This window comes from Neoarius graeffei, chromosome 13 (assembly GCF_027579695.1).
Source record: "Neoarius graeffei isolate fNeoGra1 chromosome 13, fNeoGra1.pri, whole genome shotgun sequence".
In the NCBI taxonomy this organism is placed as follows: Eukaryota; Metazoa; Chordata; class Actinopteri; order Siluriformes; family Ariidae; genus Neoarius; species Neoarius graeffei.
The window spans coordinates 45,360,190-45,376,243 of record NC_083581.1 but is presented as its reverse complement, the minus strand read 5'-3'; positions in this window follow the sequence as shown (position 1 = coordinate 45,376,243).

Below are 16,054 nucleotides of genomic sequence, written 5' to 3'. Positions count from 1 at the left end.
ACTTTGACTTTTGAATTTTCTTACTCTCACCCATTCATTTTTTGCCAATATATAAAATAACTCTTCATGCAAAGTTGTAATGAAATCAACAAATATTTAGAGGTGCCTCAAGTAGGTTAATATGTATTGTGGTGATTTATGTAAATTAGGTAAAATACTAATAGTATAGTATGCAAACCTATCAGGGGAAGAAAATTATACCCTGTGGCCAGGAGAGTGATATTTAAATGTATAAAACAAACTAATTCATGCTAATAATTACATCAAACATAATGCTAATCACTGGGTGCACTATCTCAGTGATCTTGTTTTCCTTGGCCATGAACACGCTTGTCAAGTCAGCAGAGGTCCACTCACCAAGTCAGGTGTGTGGCAGCCCCCCATCAGAGTATTTATGAACAACCTGACGGTGAACACCTCAGTTCTGGGCTGCAGATGGATCCTTCAAGGCCTTGAACACCTCAGCAGATGGGCCTGGATGGATTTTAAGCCAGTCAAGTCCTGATCCTTAGTGGTGAAGAAGGGGAAGGTAATAGACAAGTTCCAGGTTTTACCTAGGGGGAGTCCAGGTTCCATCAATCCTCAAGAAACCAGTTAAGAATCTGGGAAAGACCAACAGTACACTGAGGGATATAGTAGCTCTTCAAGAAACTGGCTGAGAGCTGGGGACTTGGCTTGCAGGGGTGGACAAGTCATGGCTCCCAGGAAAGTTCAAAGCCTGGATTTACCAGCATGGCATCCTGTCACAGCTCCTCTGGCTACTGCTAGTCTATGACATCCCACTAACCATCGTCCAGAGCGTCGAGAGGAAAATCACTCAGTTCCTGCACAAGTGGTTGGGCCTCCTTTGTAGCCTTAGCAGCATCGCCTTATACGGAAGGAAGACCAAACTCCAACTTCCCTTCTGCAGCCTGTCAGAAGAGTTTACAGTTCCCCGGGCAAGGCAGGTGTTGCTATACAGAGACTCAAGTGACACCAAAATCTCCTCTTGCTGGGATAGAGGTGAGAACGAGTAGGAAGTGGAGGGCTCAGGAGGTAGTCAACCAGGCTGAAGTGTGGCTGCAGCACAGAAAATTATTATCCAATGTTAAAAAGACAACTTTGTTGTAGATATTCTTAATATATATCATTGTTATTTAAAATTCAGAGTAAACTGTAATGCATCTGAATGCTGCTATATCTGGCAAACTTTGGCCTTCTTGAGCCATATTTTCTTTGTGTTGTAATAAATTTTTTTTTTGGCATTGTGGTGTTTTTATGCATATGTAATCATGCACATTATATCACACACACACTGATTCATCTTATGCTGATTATGTATTGATTCAAAGTATGTTGATTTTCAGTAAAGAGTAAATGAAGTTGATTCTATTAAAAGTAATAAGTTGATTTTTGAATGATCATAATTACAGTAAACAAGCAAAATACAGTAAAGACATTGAGATTGCCAATACTGAAAGGTTATTTTCTGCAAAATCTCAGGCCTATTTAGAATGGGTATTATTCTAACTTCTTTACCTGCATTTTTTAAAAATCAGATATTGTAATGAGCTAGCCAAGGCCATGTTAAATCAAGCAGTTGTTAATTCTGAATAATATGATTCATGTGGGGCGGCACGGTGGTGTAGTGGTTAGCGCTGTCGCCTCACAGCAAGAAGGTCCGGGTTCGAGCCCCGTGGCCGGCGAGGGTCTTTCTGTGCGGAGTTTGCATGTTCTCCCCGTGTCCGTGTGGGTTTCCTCCGGGTGCTCCGGTTTCCCCCACAGTCCAAAGACATGCAGGTTAGGTTAACTGGTGACTCTAAATTGACCGTAGGTGTGAATGTGAGTGTGAATGGTTGTCTGTGTCTATGTGTCAGCCCTGTGATGACCTGGCGACTTGTCCAGGGTGTACCCCGCCTTTCGCCCGTAGTCAGCTGGGATAGGCTCCAGCTTGCCTGCAACCCTGTAGAAGGATAAAGCGGCTAGAGATAATGAGATGAGATGAGATGATTCATGTGGGGCGGCACGGTGGTGTAGTGGTTAGCGCTGTCGCCTCACAGCAAGAAGGTCCGGGTTCGAGCCCCGTGGCCGGCGAGGGCCTTTCTGTGCGGAGTTTGCATGTTCTCCCCGTGTCCGTGTGGGTTTCCTCCGGGTGCTCCGGTTTCCCCCAAAGACATGCGGGTTAGGTTAACTGGTGACTCTAAATTGACCGTAGGTGTGAATGTGAATAGTTGTCTGTGTCTATGTGTCAGCCCTGTGATGACCTGGCGACTTGTCCAGGGTGTACCCTGCCTTTCGCCCGTAGTCAGCTGGGATAGGCTCCAGCTTGCCTGTGACCCTGTAGAACAGGATAAAGCGGCTACAGATAATGAGATGGGTGAGATGAGATGATTCATGTGCCAGAGTGTTTTGCACACTAATGTAATGCGTTTTATCAAGTCATTCTGAATTGGGTATTTTATAGTACAAGCTCCACAGCTGCGTTATGCATAATTTTTTATCCTATGTTGTGGTAGATTGCCCAAGGCCACTATTGTACACTATTGAGTGATGTGCTTGTTTGCACCTGCAACCTGTTTAAGCTGATTTGACCCCAGTCATTTTGAATCATGTATTGTACGATCTGAATACTATGTTGTTCACGACATATCACTTCTTATCATATGTTTTGATTCTTCCTGAATTGACCATTCATACTGGAAAATTTGGTTCGGTTGATTCAAAATATGAGAAGTGTGAGATGTACTATCCAGTAGAGAATGTTGAAGAGGTATGACATATGTTAACCAGTGAGATTATTTGCATACACTGTCTTATTTTGAAACTGTATAAAATAAGAACTTTGTGATTTTGAGTCGGATCACTTTACAGACTGACTCAGGCTTTTATTGATTGATTTAATAAAAGTCTAAACTTTTCTGCAGAATCTTTGACTTTGAATTATTCTTGCTTGGGAGAGTTTACACAACAGTATTAAATGGAATAATTTAAGAGGGTGATAGATTACATTTTTGAATTTAGTTTTTTTTTTAAAACACCCTAGCATTGCCATGTTGAGGTGATCAGTGTAAAGGCCATAATGTATTGTTTACATACTCATTAAACCATGCATTGAGCCCCCTTTCCTGTGGACGAGGGCAGAATCATCCTGCAAGAGGTGTGTGTGTCTGTGTGCGCACATGCAAATGTGCCACAAAGACTGATGAGAGCAAGCTCTGACAGGAGAAAATTAAATTGTTGAGGCAAAAATGTCTTGATGGAATTCAGAGATAACTTGCGGTTGCAGTTATTTATAACGATTATCTAGGTGTAACACAAAAACCTGGTTATAAATTTAATACATTTGAAGTTCTTCATACTCATATAATGTATGTAGCCTCGAAAAATAAGTCTACCCAGTTAATTCCATTGTTTATTATTTACAGGCCCCCGGGGCCATATTCTGAGTTTCTTTCTGAATTTGCAGATTTTATCTCAGATCTGGTTATTTCCTTAGACAAAGCTTTAGTTGTCGGAGATTTTAATATTCACTTCGATAACCCAGAAGACCCTTTAAAAACAACGTTCGTGTCCATCTTAGATTCAGTAGGGATTAATCAGAATGTCATAGGACTGATCCATAATGGTGGTCACACCCTTGATCTAATACTAACATTCAGATTAAACGTAGACAATATAGTCATACTTCCACAGTCTGAAGTTATCTCAGATCATTATCTCATCTCATTCAAACTATGTCTGAGTAATAATATATGCACCTCACCACGCTACTGTATTAAACGTACTTTCATGTCAACTACTGCACAGAGCTTTATAAATGATCTCCCAGAGTTATCAACTTTGATTGGGTCACTGTCAGCCCCTGCAGAACTTGATCAGGCAACTGAATGCTTAGAGTCAACATTCCGCCATACCTTAGATAATGTAGCTCCTCTAAAAAAGAAAATGGTCAGAGACAAAAAATTAGCACCCTGGTATAATGATGACACTCGCACATTAAAACAGACCACTCGAAAATTGGAACGTAAATGGCGTCAAACAAAATTGGTAGTGTTCAAATTAGCGTGGAAGGAGAGCTTCCTGAAGTATAGAAAAGCTCTTAGTGCTGCGAGATAAACATATTTCTCCTCCCTAATAGAAGATAACAAAAATAATCCTAGATTCCTATTTAATACTGTAGCAAAATTAACGAGGAATAAGTCCACTATAGACACCATGCACACCTGCAGTATGTAGTAGCAACGACTTCATGAATTTTTTTAATGACAAAATTGAGAATATCCGACAAAAAATTCAAACTACTAATTTAAGGTCAGACAATGAAAGTGACCTTGTAGTTAACTATATAACTGTATCAGATCATCAGTTAGAATGTTTTACTCCCCTTAAAGAAACTGAATTACTTTCATTAATCTCTGCATCAAAAGCTTCAACTTGTGTACTAGATCCCTTACCTACACGTCTATTCAAACAGATAATACCTGAAGTAATTGAACTGCTTCTAAAAATAATAAATTCTTCTCTTATGATTGGCTATGTACCCAAATCCTTTAAACTAGCAGTTATCAAACCCCTGATTAAAAAACCTAACCTTGATCCCTGTCAGCTGTCCAATTATCGGCCAATATCAAACCTCCCCTTTATCTCCAAGATCCTTGAAAAAGCTGTGGCACAACAGTTATGCTCATATTTACACAGGAATAACATCCATGAAATGTATCAGTCAGGCTTTAGACCTCATCATAGCACAGAGACAGCACTGGTTAAAGTAGTAAACGACCTACTGTTGGCGTCTGATCAGGGCTGTGTCTCGCTACTTGTGTTGCTTGACCTTAGTGCAGCATTTGATACCACTGATCATTCCATTCTTCTGGATAGACTAGAAAATGTTGTGGGAGTTAAGGGAACGGCCCTCTCCTGGCTCAGGTCTTATCTAACTGATCGTTATCAGTATGTTGATATAAATGGTGATATTTCTAGACGTACTGAGGTAAAGTTTGGTGTTCCACAAGGTTCTGTCTTGGGTCCACTGCTTTTTTCTCTATATATGTGTAGCGCTTGCAAAGCGTGGGTGGAGCACAGAGGACGGCAGGACAACGCTTAGAGGCAGAGAAGGCTATTTATTAAACAACTTTTCAGTTTTAAATGCGGCGTAAGCCCACATACACACACACACACACACGCACACTCTGCTCTGGTCCCGGGTTGCGCTCCCTCTGCTCTCTCTCTGCCTCCTTAAATAGGGAGTGGTTACTGGGAAAACACACAAAACACAGGTTAACTACCGTCAGGTGTAGCGATTCTGCCACTCACCTTCCCTGGCTCCGCCCTCCTGTCACAGACCGGCGCTTGACCACGCCCCCGCTGCCACATACCCCCACCGCCCGACTCAGGCCGGGCGCCCGTCCGGCCTGCAGCCGACTCCCCCCCCCCCTTGACGGGAGAGGAAGTCCGCCACGACCATCTGCGCCCCCGGCCTGTGGACCACCTTGAAGTTGAAGGGTTGGAGTGCCAGATACCAACGGGTGATCCGCGCGTTGGCATCCTTCATGCGGTGGAGCCACTGGAGGGGCGCGTGGTCCGAACAGAGGGTGAAAGGACGCCCCAGCAGGTGGTAACGGAGGGCGAGGACCGCCCACTTGATCACCAGGCATTCCTTCTCGATCGTGCTGTAGCGCCCCTCACGCACTGACGGCTTCCGACTGATGTATAGGATGGGGCGATCCTCCCCCTCCACCTGCTGGGACAAAACGGCCCCCAGCCCTCTGTCCGACGCATCCGTCTGTAACATAAAAGGGAGAGAGAAGTCAGGGGAGTGTAAAAGTGGCCCCCCACACAGTGCAGCCTTTACCTCAGAGAAAGCCCGCTGGCACTGCTCCGTCCACTGGACCGGATCTGGCGCCCCCTTTTTTAGTGAGGTCAGTCAGCGGGCTGGTGACGTCCGAATAATTAGGTATAAACCTACGATAGTAGCCAGCCAGCCCCAGGAACTGTCTCACCCCCTTTTTGGTCTTGGGCCTCGGGCAGGCCGCAATCGCTGCTGTCTTATTAATTTGGGGACGCACCTGCCCGTTGCCCAAGTGGAAGCCCAGATACCGTACTTCCACCCGCCCAATCGCACACTTCTTTGGGTTGGCAATGAGTCCTGCCCGCCTTAGCGACCTAAGGACGGCCCTCAGGTGTTGCAGGTGCCGCTGCCAGTCATTACTATAAATGATAATGTCGTCTAGATAAGCGGCCGCATAGGTGGCGTGGGGCCAGAGAACCCGGTCCATCAGCCGCTGAAATGTAGCGGGCGCCCCAAACAGCCCAAACGGAAGTGTGACGAACTGGTGTAAGCCGAACGGTGTGGAAAAGGCCGTTTTCTCCCGGGATAATGGAGTCAAGGGGATCTGCCAATATCCCTTCGTCAAATCCAGTGTCGAGTAAAAGCGAGCCGTGCCTAGTCGATCGAGCAGCTCATCAATACGAGGCATTGGGTACGCGTCGAATTTAGACACCGCGTTGACTTTTCGATAGTCCACACAGAACCGGACCGAGCCGTCGGCCTTGGGAACCAAGACCACCGGGCTGCTCCAGTCACTGTGGGACTCCTCGACGATGCCCATTTCGAGCATGGCCTGAAGTTCTTCCCGAACCACCTTTTTTTTGTGTTCGGGTAGTCTATAAGGGAGGCTACGCACTACCACCCCCGGGGGCGTCTCTATGTGGTGTTGTATGAGGTTAGTGCGACCGGGCAGGAGCGAGAACACATCCGAAAACTCGGCCTGCAACTGGGCGACCTCTGTGAGTTGGGTCGGGGAGAGGTGGTCTCCACAGGGGACCGGAGAGGTACGTGATGCCAATGTCCCTTTTTGAACCTCCGGCCCCAGCTCCGCCTTCTCCGGAACTACCGACACCAACGCCACGGGGACCTCCTCGTTCCAGAGTTTCAGCAGATTGAGGTGGTAGATCTGTAGTGCCCCCTCCCTGTCCGTTCACCTAACCTCATAGTCGACGTCCCCGACTCGCCGTGTGACCTCAAAGGGTCCTTGCCACTTGGCGATTAATTTGGAGCTCGACGTGGGCAACAGGACGAGTACCTTATCTCCCGGAGTGAAGTCTCTAAGGCGCATGCCCTTGTTGTACAGGCGGGCTTGCCGTTCCTGGGCCTGCCGCAAATTCTCCTGAGTTAGGTGGGTGAGCGTGTGCAGTTTTGCGCGCAGGTCCATGATGTACTGAATTTCGTTTTTGCTCTGTGAAGGTCCCTCCTCCCAATTTTCCCGCAGTACATCTAAGATGCCGCGCGGCTTACGCCCGTATAATAATTAAAACGGGGAGAACCCCGTGGAGGCTTGGGGGACCTCTCGCACTGCAAATAACAAGGGTTCTAGCCATTTATCCCAGTTACGTGCGTCCTCACTTACGAATTTTTTGATAATATTCTTGAGGGTGCGATTGAACCGTTCAACTAAACCGTCCGTTTGTGGGTGATAAACGCTGGTGCGGATCGGCTTAATACCCAGTAGCCCAAACAGTTCGCTCAGTATTCGTGACATAAACGAGGTGCCTTGGTCAGTCAGAATCTCTTTCGGGATTCCAACCCGGGAGATGACGTGGAAGAGGGCCTCTGCAATACTGCGTGCTGAGATATTGCGAAGAGGCACCGCTTCCGGGTATCGCGTTGCATAGTCCACCAGAACCAATATAAAGCGGTACCCTCGTGTTGACCGATCTAATGGCCCGACGAGATCCATCCCAATTCTTTCGAACGGGGTCTCAATTAATGGTAGGGGGCGCAAGGGCGCTTTTGGAATGGCCGCTGGATTTACTAACTGGCATTCGCGGCACGCCGTACACCACTTACGGACATCGCCGCGAATCCCCGGCCAATAGAATCGGGCCATTATTCGGGCTAGTGTTTTATCCTGCCCCAAGTGTCCAGCCATGGGATTAAAGTGAGCTGCCTGGAATACCAATTCCCGGCGGCTCTTCGGAATTAAAAGCTGCGTGACTCGCTCTTTAGTTTGAGTGTCCTGCGTCACTCAGTATAATCTATCCTTCATAATCGCGAAGTAGGGGAAGGACAGGGTGGCGTTCGGCTGGAGCGTTTGACCATCGATTACTCTCACTTGGTCAAACGCATGCTGCAGAGTCTCATCTCGCGACTGCTCTAACGGGAAATCCACGAGGGATTCCCCAAGAGAGAGAGGAAGAGCCGGCGGCTCCTCACTCTCACTCTGACTAGGCGTGCCATTAAACCCTGAAATCCCGGCCAATCAGTCCCCAAAATCAAAGAGTGGGTAAGGCGAGGATTAATCGCCGCCTTCACTATAGATTTTCCCCCCTGAAATATATGTGGACCGACACCAACGGGTATCTGTGAACATCCCCGTGCACACACAACACCTTCACCCCCTGTGCTCCCCCCAATGCCTCGTCTTGCACCAGGCTTTGGCGGATCGAGGTCTGATTGCAACCCGAATCCACCAACGCCTGATATGTAGCCCCTTGTACACTCACCGGTATGCGATACGCTCCGGCCCGATCGAGGGCAGCTTCTGGCGCGTCGGGGATCCGCACCACCGCCCCCACCTCCATAGCTGCGCACTGTTGCTGCAGGTGGCCCGGTTCCCCGCAGCGCCAGCAAACCGGCCCAGGCCTTCCCTCTGCAGCTGTGTTCTGGGGCTCACTCACCTGAGGGGGGGGAGAGACAGACACAGAAGGGAGAGACGGGAGGGCACCACGGGTGCGGCGGGCCGGCTGGGGTGGAGCCGGCCCCCGTCTCCGTAGTGGGGGAATGGGGCGAGGACGGGACACAGAAGGGAGGGGAGAGAGAGAGAAGAGGAGAGAAGAGAAGACGTCGTCGGCTGTCCTGCCGCCGGAACAGCCGCCAGATGATCCTCTGCCAGTCCTACTGCCTGATCCAGCGACGCCGGGCGGTGGCGCTGGACCCACTCCGCGGTTCCGGCTGGTAAGCGGGCGATGAACTGCTCCAGCACCACCTGATCGATGATTCCCTCGGCGTCGCGATCGTTGGCCCTCAGCCACCGCCAGCAGGCGTCCCGGAGCTGCTGGCCGAACGCGAATGGCCAGCCGACTTCCTCCATCCGCAGCGCGCGGAAGCGCTGGCGCTGTTGTTCGGGTGTGCGCCCCATGCGCTGGAGGACGGCCCGGCGAAGGTCAGCGTAGGCCAGCCAGCGGTCGGTGGGGAGCTGTAGTGCGGCCAGCTGCGCTTCTCCCGTCAGGAGGGGGAGGAGGCGCGCCGCACGCTGCTCCATCGGCCACCCCGAGGCTTCGGCGACCTGCTCGAACAAGGTGATAAACGCCTCGGGGTCGTCCTGCGGGCCCATCTTGGTCATGGTGAGGGGAGACGGGCCCGCAGCCGGGGCGCTGGCGGACCCCGCCAACATGAGGAGATGCCGGAACGCCTCTCGATCTTCCCGCTGAGCCAGCACCAGGGCTTCGAAGCGTCGCTCCTGCTCCTTTCGGAGCGTGACGAGTGCCTGGTGCTGGCTCTGCTGAGCCGTGGCGAGAGTGTGGACCAAGTCCGCGAACGGGGAGGATTCCATGGGGCTGCAAAGTTGGTGCTCCACCTTTTCCCGGGTTTCGGCACCACTGTAGCGCTTGCAAAGCATGGGTGGAGCACAGAGGATGGCAGGACAATGCTTAGAGGCAGAGAAGGCTATTTATTAAACAACTTTTCAGTTTTAAATGCGGCGTAAGCCCACATACACACACACACACACACACACACACACACACACACGCACACTCTGCTCTGGTCCTGGGTTGCGCTCCCTCTGCTCTCTCTCTGCCTCCTTAAATAGGGAGCGGTTACTGGGAAAACACACAAAACACAGGTTAACTACCGTCAGGTGTAGCGATTCTGCCACTCACCTTCCCTGGCTCCGCCCTCCTGTCACAGACCGGCGCTTGACCACGCCCCCGCTGCCACAATATGTTACCTCTGGGTGATATTATTCGTAAACATTGTATTAGTTTCCACTGTTATGCTGATGACACACAGTTGTATGTCTCTGCAAAACCTGATGAGAGACACCAGCTTAATAGAATTGAGGAATGTGTAAAGGACATTAGACACGGGATGCTTATTAATTTCCTTCTGCTTAACTCTGACAAGACTGAAGTACTTGTACTAGGACCACATACAGCTAGAAGTAAGTTTTCTGATTACACAGTGACTCTGGATGGCCTTTCTGTTTCTTCACGTGCAGCAGTAAAAGACCTCGGAGTGATTATTGACCCCAGTCTTTCATTCGAAACTCACATTGATAACATTACCTGGATAGCTTTCTTTCATCTCAGAAATATTGCAAAGATAAGAAATTTAATGTCATTGCATGACGCGAAAAAACTAGTCCATGCTTTCGTTACCTCCAGGTTGGATTATTGTAATGCCTTACTGTCTGGATGTTCCAATAAGTGCATAAACAAGCTCCAGTTAGTTCAAAATGCAGCAGCAAGAGTCCTTACTAGAACTAAAAAATATGACCACATCACACCTGTCTTATCCACACTGCATTGGCTCCCAATCAAATTTCGTATTGATTATAAAATACTACTATTGACCTTTAAAGCACTAAATGGTCTCGCACCACAGTACCTGAGTGAACTTCTGCTCCTCTATGACCCGCCACGCCTACTTAGATCAAAAGGTGCAGGCTATCTGCTGGTACCTCGTATAGTGAAGGCTACATCAGGGGGCAGAGCCTTTTCTTACAAAGCTCCACAGTTATGGAACAGCCTTCCAAGTAATGTTTGGGAATCAGACACAGTCTCAGCATTTAAGTCTAGGCTGAAAACATATTTGTTTAGTCAAGCCTTTTGTTAATGGTGTTTATGAGGTAAAGGTGTAGATCTAGAGGGTCCTCAGACATAGAGTGTTTTGGTAAACTGGGATGTATGGATGCTGTCAGTCCCCACTCGCTTGCTCACTCGAGTTTGTTGACGGTGTAGTGGCTGGCTGCTTTATGTCCCGGGGCTCCCTCATGCCTGTGTTACCTTCTGGCTCTCCCCTTTTAGTTATACTGTCATAGTTAGTTGCCGGAGTGCCTGCTTGTACTCAGTGCAGTATGTATACTGTTCCTACTTATTCAGGTGACATTGGGCATACCTAACCACCTGCGTTTTCTTCCCCCCCCCAAAATCTGTCCCTCTGAGTTACATGGAGTGAACAGAAAATTTTTTGGTGGAGAGGGTGGAGACCTCGACTGGCTATCGTAGCCTGCAGGGAATTGGCCGTCAGACATTCTGTTGCATGTCCCAGACCCGGTGAAATGTAACTGAATTGTCTTGGCCAGCCCTAAGGGTCCCATCTGCATCTCATCATTGCTGAGGAGTGTGCTCCCATCACCTAATCAAGCATCCAGCCAGAGCAGGTCATGATATTTTTTAACCATATTAACAGGCCATTGTTGTGTGTTATGCCTGATGTCAAGAGACTCGTCTCTGCGAGCCTACCACACAGATTTAATACTTGTGTCATTTTTAGGGCATACCTAACAACCTGTGTTTTCTTTCTCTCTCTTTCTCTCCCCCCCCCCATCTGTCCCTCTGAGTTACATGTTGGTCCTGGGATTGAGATGCTGACCTCTTCTGCCCCTCGGACTTGCTTGGTCCATCCTGGTGCCCTGTGTCTGGTCGGAGTTTTATCGCATCGCTCCTGTGGAGGACGGCCCCATGAGGACAGTTGAGGGTTATACCTGGAGGATGCTCTGGACTCTTACAGTAATGCTTTTATGGCTGAGGACTACAGTTGACTTGCTAACTTTAGGACTGCAGTTGTCATGAACAGTTTTGCACTCAAGTTTCCATCAATGAAGAGTTATAACATCAATGAAACTGTCTTCATGTTAAAACTGTTAATGTTATAGTTATGCTGTCTGTTGTTCCCTTTTGAGTCTGGTTCCTCTCGAGGTTTCTTCCTCATGTCGTCTGAGGGAGTTTTTCCTTGCCACTGTCGCCACAGGCTTGCTCATTGGGGATAGATTAGGGACAAAATTAGCTCATGTTTTAAGTTGTTCAAATTCTGTAAAGCTGCTTTGCGACAATGTTTATTGTTAAAAGCGCTATACAAATAAACTTGACTTGACTTGAACTTACACTCAGTGTGTAAACACCGTCATCAGCAACCAGAGGAGCCTGTTCAGTGACAGAATGCTCCTTCCCAAGTGCAGGACTAACAGACTTAAAAAACTCCTTTGCGATCTTCCTGCTGCGCCAGCACCAGGGCTTCGAACCGTTGTTCCTGCTCCTTCCGGAGGGCGACCAGCACCTGGTGCTGGCTCTTTTGGGCCGTGGTGAGGGCATGGACCAGGTCCTGGTAAGGGGAGGACTCCATGAGGCTGTTCTCTTCTGTACTTGGTCCCGGGTTTTGGCACCACTGTTGCAATGTTTTGAGGTGGGTGGAGCACAGAAGCACGGCAGGCCAGAACTGAGTTCTCAAAACTTTTTTTTCTAGCTTTTCAGCTTTCTCCCAGTCACACACGTGTTCTGGTTCGGGAAAGAGCTCCCTACCTCTGCTCTCCCTCTCTTCTTATAGGGCGTGGTCACTGGGGAAGACACACAAGCACAGGTTAATTCCCATCAGGTGCAGTGATTCTGCCACTTACCTTCCCTGACTCTGCCCTCCATTCACAGACCGACGCTTGACCACGCCCCCGCTGCCACAGGGGGAAACCGGAGCACCTGGAGGAAACCCATGCAGACACGGGGAGAACATGCAAACTCCACACAGAAAGGCCCCCGTCAGCCACTGGGCTCGAACCCAGAACCTTCTTGCTGTGAGGCAACAGTGATAACCACTACACCACCGTGCCACCCTTAAAGGGTACCTGTAGTGAATTTTAATTACTAGCTATTTCAAAAGATCATGTATGATACCAGTGGTTCCGTCATGTAACGTTCGTCATAAGCTCTTGTCAAGTATGTGCGAGTTTTAAGTCACTGCTCTGTCAGTCAGGCATAGTCAGTGACATGTTGCCTCCTTCATGGGCTGTTCCAGCACCAGCAGTGATGCAGAGTCATTGTTTTGTTCGATTGCAAATCTACTTTCACATAATGCTATGAAATAATAGATATGTGCCATAAAATAAAGATCTATTACAAGTATTAGATCTATATTTATTCAACGTGTTCTGAAGTTACTTGACCCCTTCAGGTGCTGGTCCCTGGAGGTACCTGCGGATCATGCCGTCAATGAAGGCCATTTTCAGGGACGGTTTGTGAAGGACATACTCGTGCAGATTCGGGGTGGACGTAATGCAGCCGTCAAAGCGGTCTGCAATGAGTTCATGTTCTTGACAACAGTAGAACTCCATGTCAGTTCTCGTGACAGAGCATTGCCTGCATCAACACCATGGAGTGGTAGCCATTTTGGATCTCCCGTCACGCACATCTCTTGCGGCAGTTTCCTCCTCTGAATCGCTAGAATGTGATGACTCACTGTCCTCACAAACCTCCTTCCTCTCTGCCTCGAATAGATAACCATTAACACTCATTTCATTAAAGTTGCTAGCCATATTTTGGTTCTTTAACACTTTTCACCTCGAATCTTGACCCACAGAACATTGCTTGTTTACTCACACCCGATAACCTGGAATCACCGACTATACGTTACTTCCAGCTGGCAATGGTTGCTCCCCATTGGTTCTGCCCCCACGGGTAATTCACGGAATAAAATTGTCCACAAAAGTGCTTTTACGGTGTTTTTTTAACTGAATGTGCGCGTATTTTGTCTATAAATAATACATAAAGCACGATTAATGCTGTAAGCATGACCAGTACCGGTACACTTTAAGTATTAATGTAAAGTTTAAATAAATAATTAGGTAAATGAAAGAATTTAAATAAGCATGTGAAGAGAATAACATAAGCGTTTCTGTAAGTTTAAATACATTAAAAATGAAGCAAGTAATGTACACAATGTTCAGTAATGTATGTAAATACATTTTCATTAAGTAAATAAATATTTTACATTTTTCTTAGTCTTTGTGTTTCAGATCTCTTACATCAATCAGAGTGGAAACCTTCTAAAAGCAAACAATAATGAATGAATGAATTAATGAATGAATTTATTTTTATTTTCGAACATATATAAAAATGTATGTAACTATTTGTACATACAAAAGAAAGAAAACGAGAAATTAACAAAAAATAAATAAAATAACATAAAGAGCTAAGACATTACAAAACACCGCACATTGTTTGAAAAAGGAGTGGGAAGAAGTACAATACTTTTTTAATTTCCCACCCCTTTTTAACTACCCCAAAATCCAAACTACATTAATACACCTATAAAAATATATACCATATATACACTTCATGAATATCTATATAATTACAAAAATAAATATATACTACATACCATATATATATATATATATATATATATATATATATATATATATATATATATATATATATACTTCATGAATATCTATATAAATATTTAATTACAAAAATAAATATATACTACATACAATATATACACATCATAAATATCTATATTAATATATAATTACAAAAATATATATATACTATATACCATATATACACTTCATAAATATCTATATAAATTTATAATTACAAAAATAAATATCTACTACATACCTATCCCTGTAAATATGAATATATAAACTATCCTCATAAATAAATATATACCATATATACCATATACTAAGTTAGTTCTAATATAACAATCAACCCTATTCTATTTATTGATTTATCCCTCAGATTTATCCTAACTTGATAGCTCAGACATATTTATGATTTCCCAAAACATAATCACCTCCATAATTATTAGCCTAGTTAGTAAAGATGGGTTAAAAAAAAAAGCTTATGAACAAAATGCCCTGAAAATGAGAGAAGCCTTTAATTACATTTGTTTGAAGCAGTGAGTGTGTTAGCTTTTTTCAGCTTTCCCCAAACTCTGTACTTCTAAAGTTGAACGTCAGGACTGTCATTGCTACAGTTTAAAAGTAACCCAGTAATGTTCATGAGAAACCAGCGAATCCAGTAACACTGTGAGAATGACACTACAAAGTTAAGGAATACTTCAGTGTTGGAAAAAGAGTGTAGTGTCGATTGTGTAGTATTTGTAAAGATAAAGCATGGTGATGAAGTTTAGCAACACCCAGGATATAATCACATCACACCATCACATGCACACATTAAAACGAAGCCAGAGGCAAAAGGAGACAGACAGCTTTATTCAGATCTTGGCATATTTATTGAATATATGTTATCCAACTTCAAAACATAATGATTGCAGGCAAGTTGAAGCAGAGCTTGTCGTTTTGGCTCTCATCTCATCTCATCTCATCTCATTATCTCTAGCCGCTTTATCCTGTTCTACAGGGTCGCAGGCAAGCTGGAGCCTATCCCAGCTGACTACGGTTGAAAGGCGGGGTACACCCTGGACAAGTCGCCAGGTCATCACAGGGCTGACACATAGACACAGACAACCATTCACACTCACATTCACACCTACGGTCAATTTAGAGTCACCAGTTAACCTAACCTGCATGTCTTTGGACTGTGGGGGAAACTGGAGCACCCGGAGGAAACCCACACGGACACGGGGAGAACATGCAAACTCCGCACAGAAAGGCCCTTGCCGGCCATGGGGCTCGAACCCGGACCTTCTTGCTGTGAGGCAACAGCGCTAACCACTACACCACCGTGCCGCCCCGTTTTGGCTGTAAATCTCCATAATTATATCTACTCTAACACTGCTCTTCACACATTTTTTATTAGTCTTACACAATACACCTGGCAAAGACTACTGTGGCAGCAGGAGCATGAGTGCCTGCAGCTGTGGGTGGCGAGGAGTCACGTAGAGCCGATTAGTAACACATGATGAGTTTCATCTGGGTTTGATTACAGGCAATTTACTTTTATGTGTTTTCTGTGTTCTTTTGGAGAGAAGCTGGTAATCAGAGAGAGAAATGAGCAATCCAGTGCCTTGTTTGTGTGTGTGCATGTGTGTGTGAGAAAAATAAATGAAACTAAAGTCACTGAAAAGTGGAATCAAAGTAAAAATAAAATGCACCTTGAGTTGTTAAGCCTATCT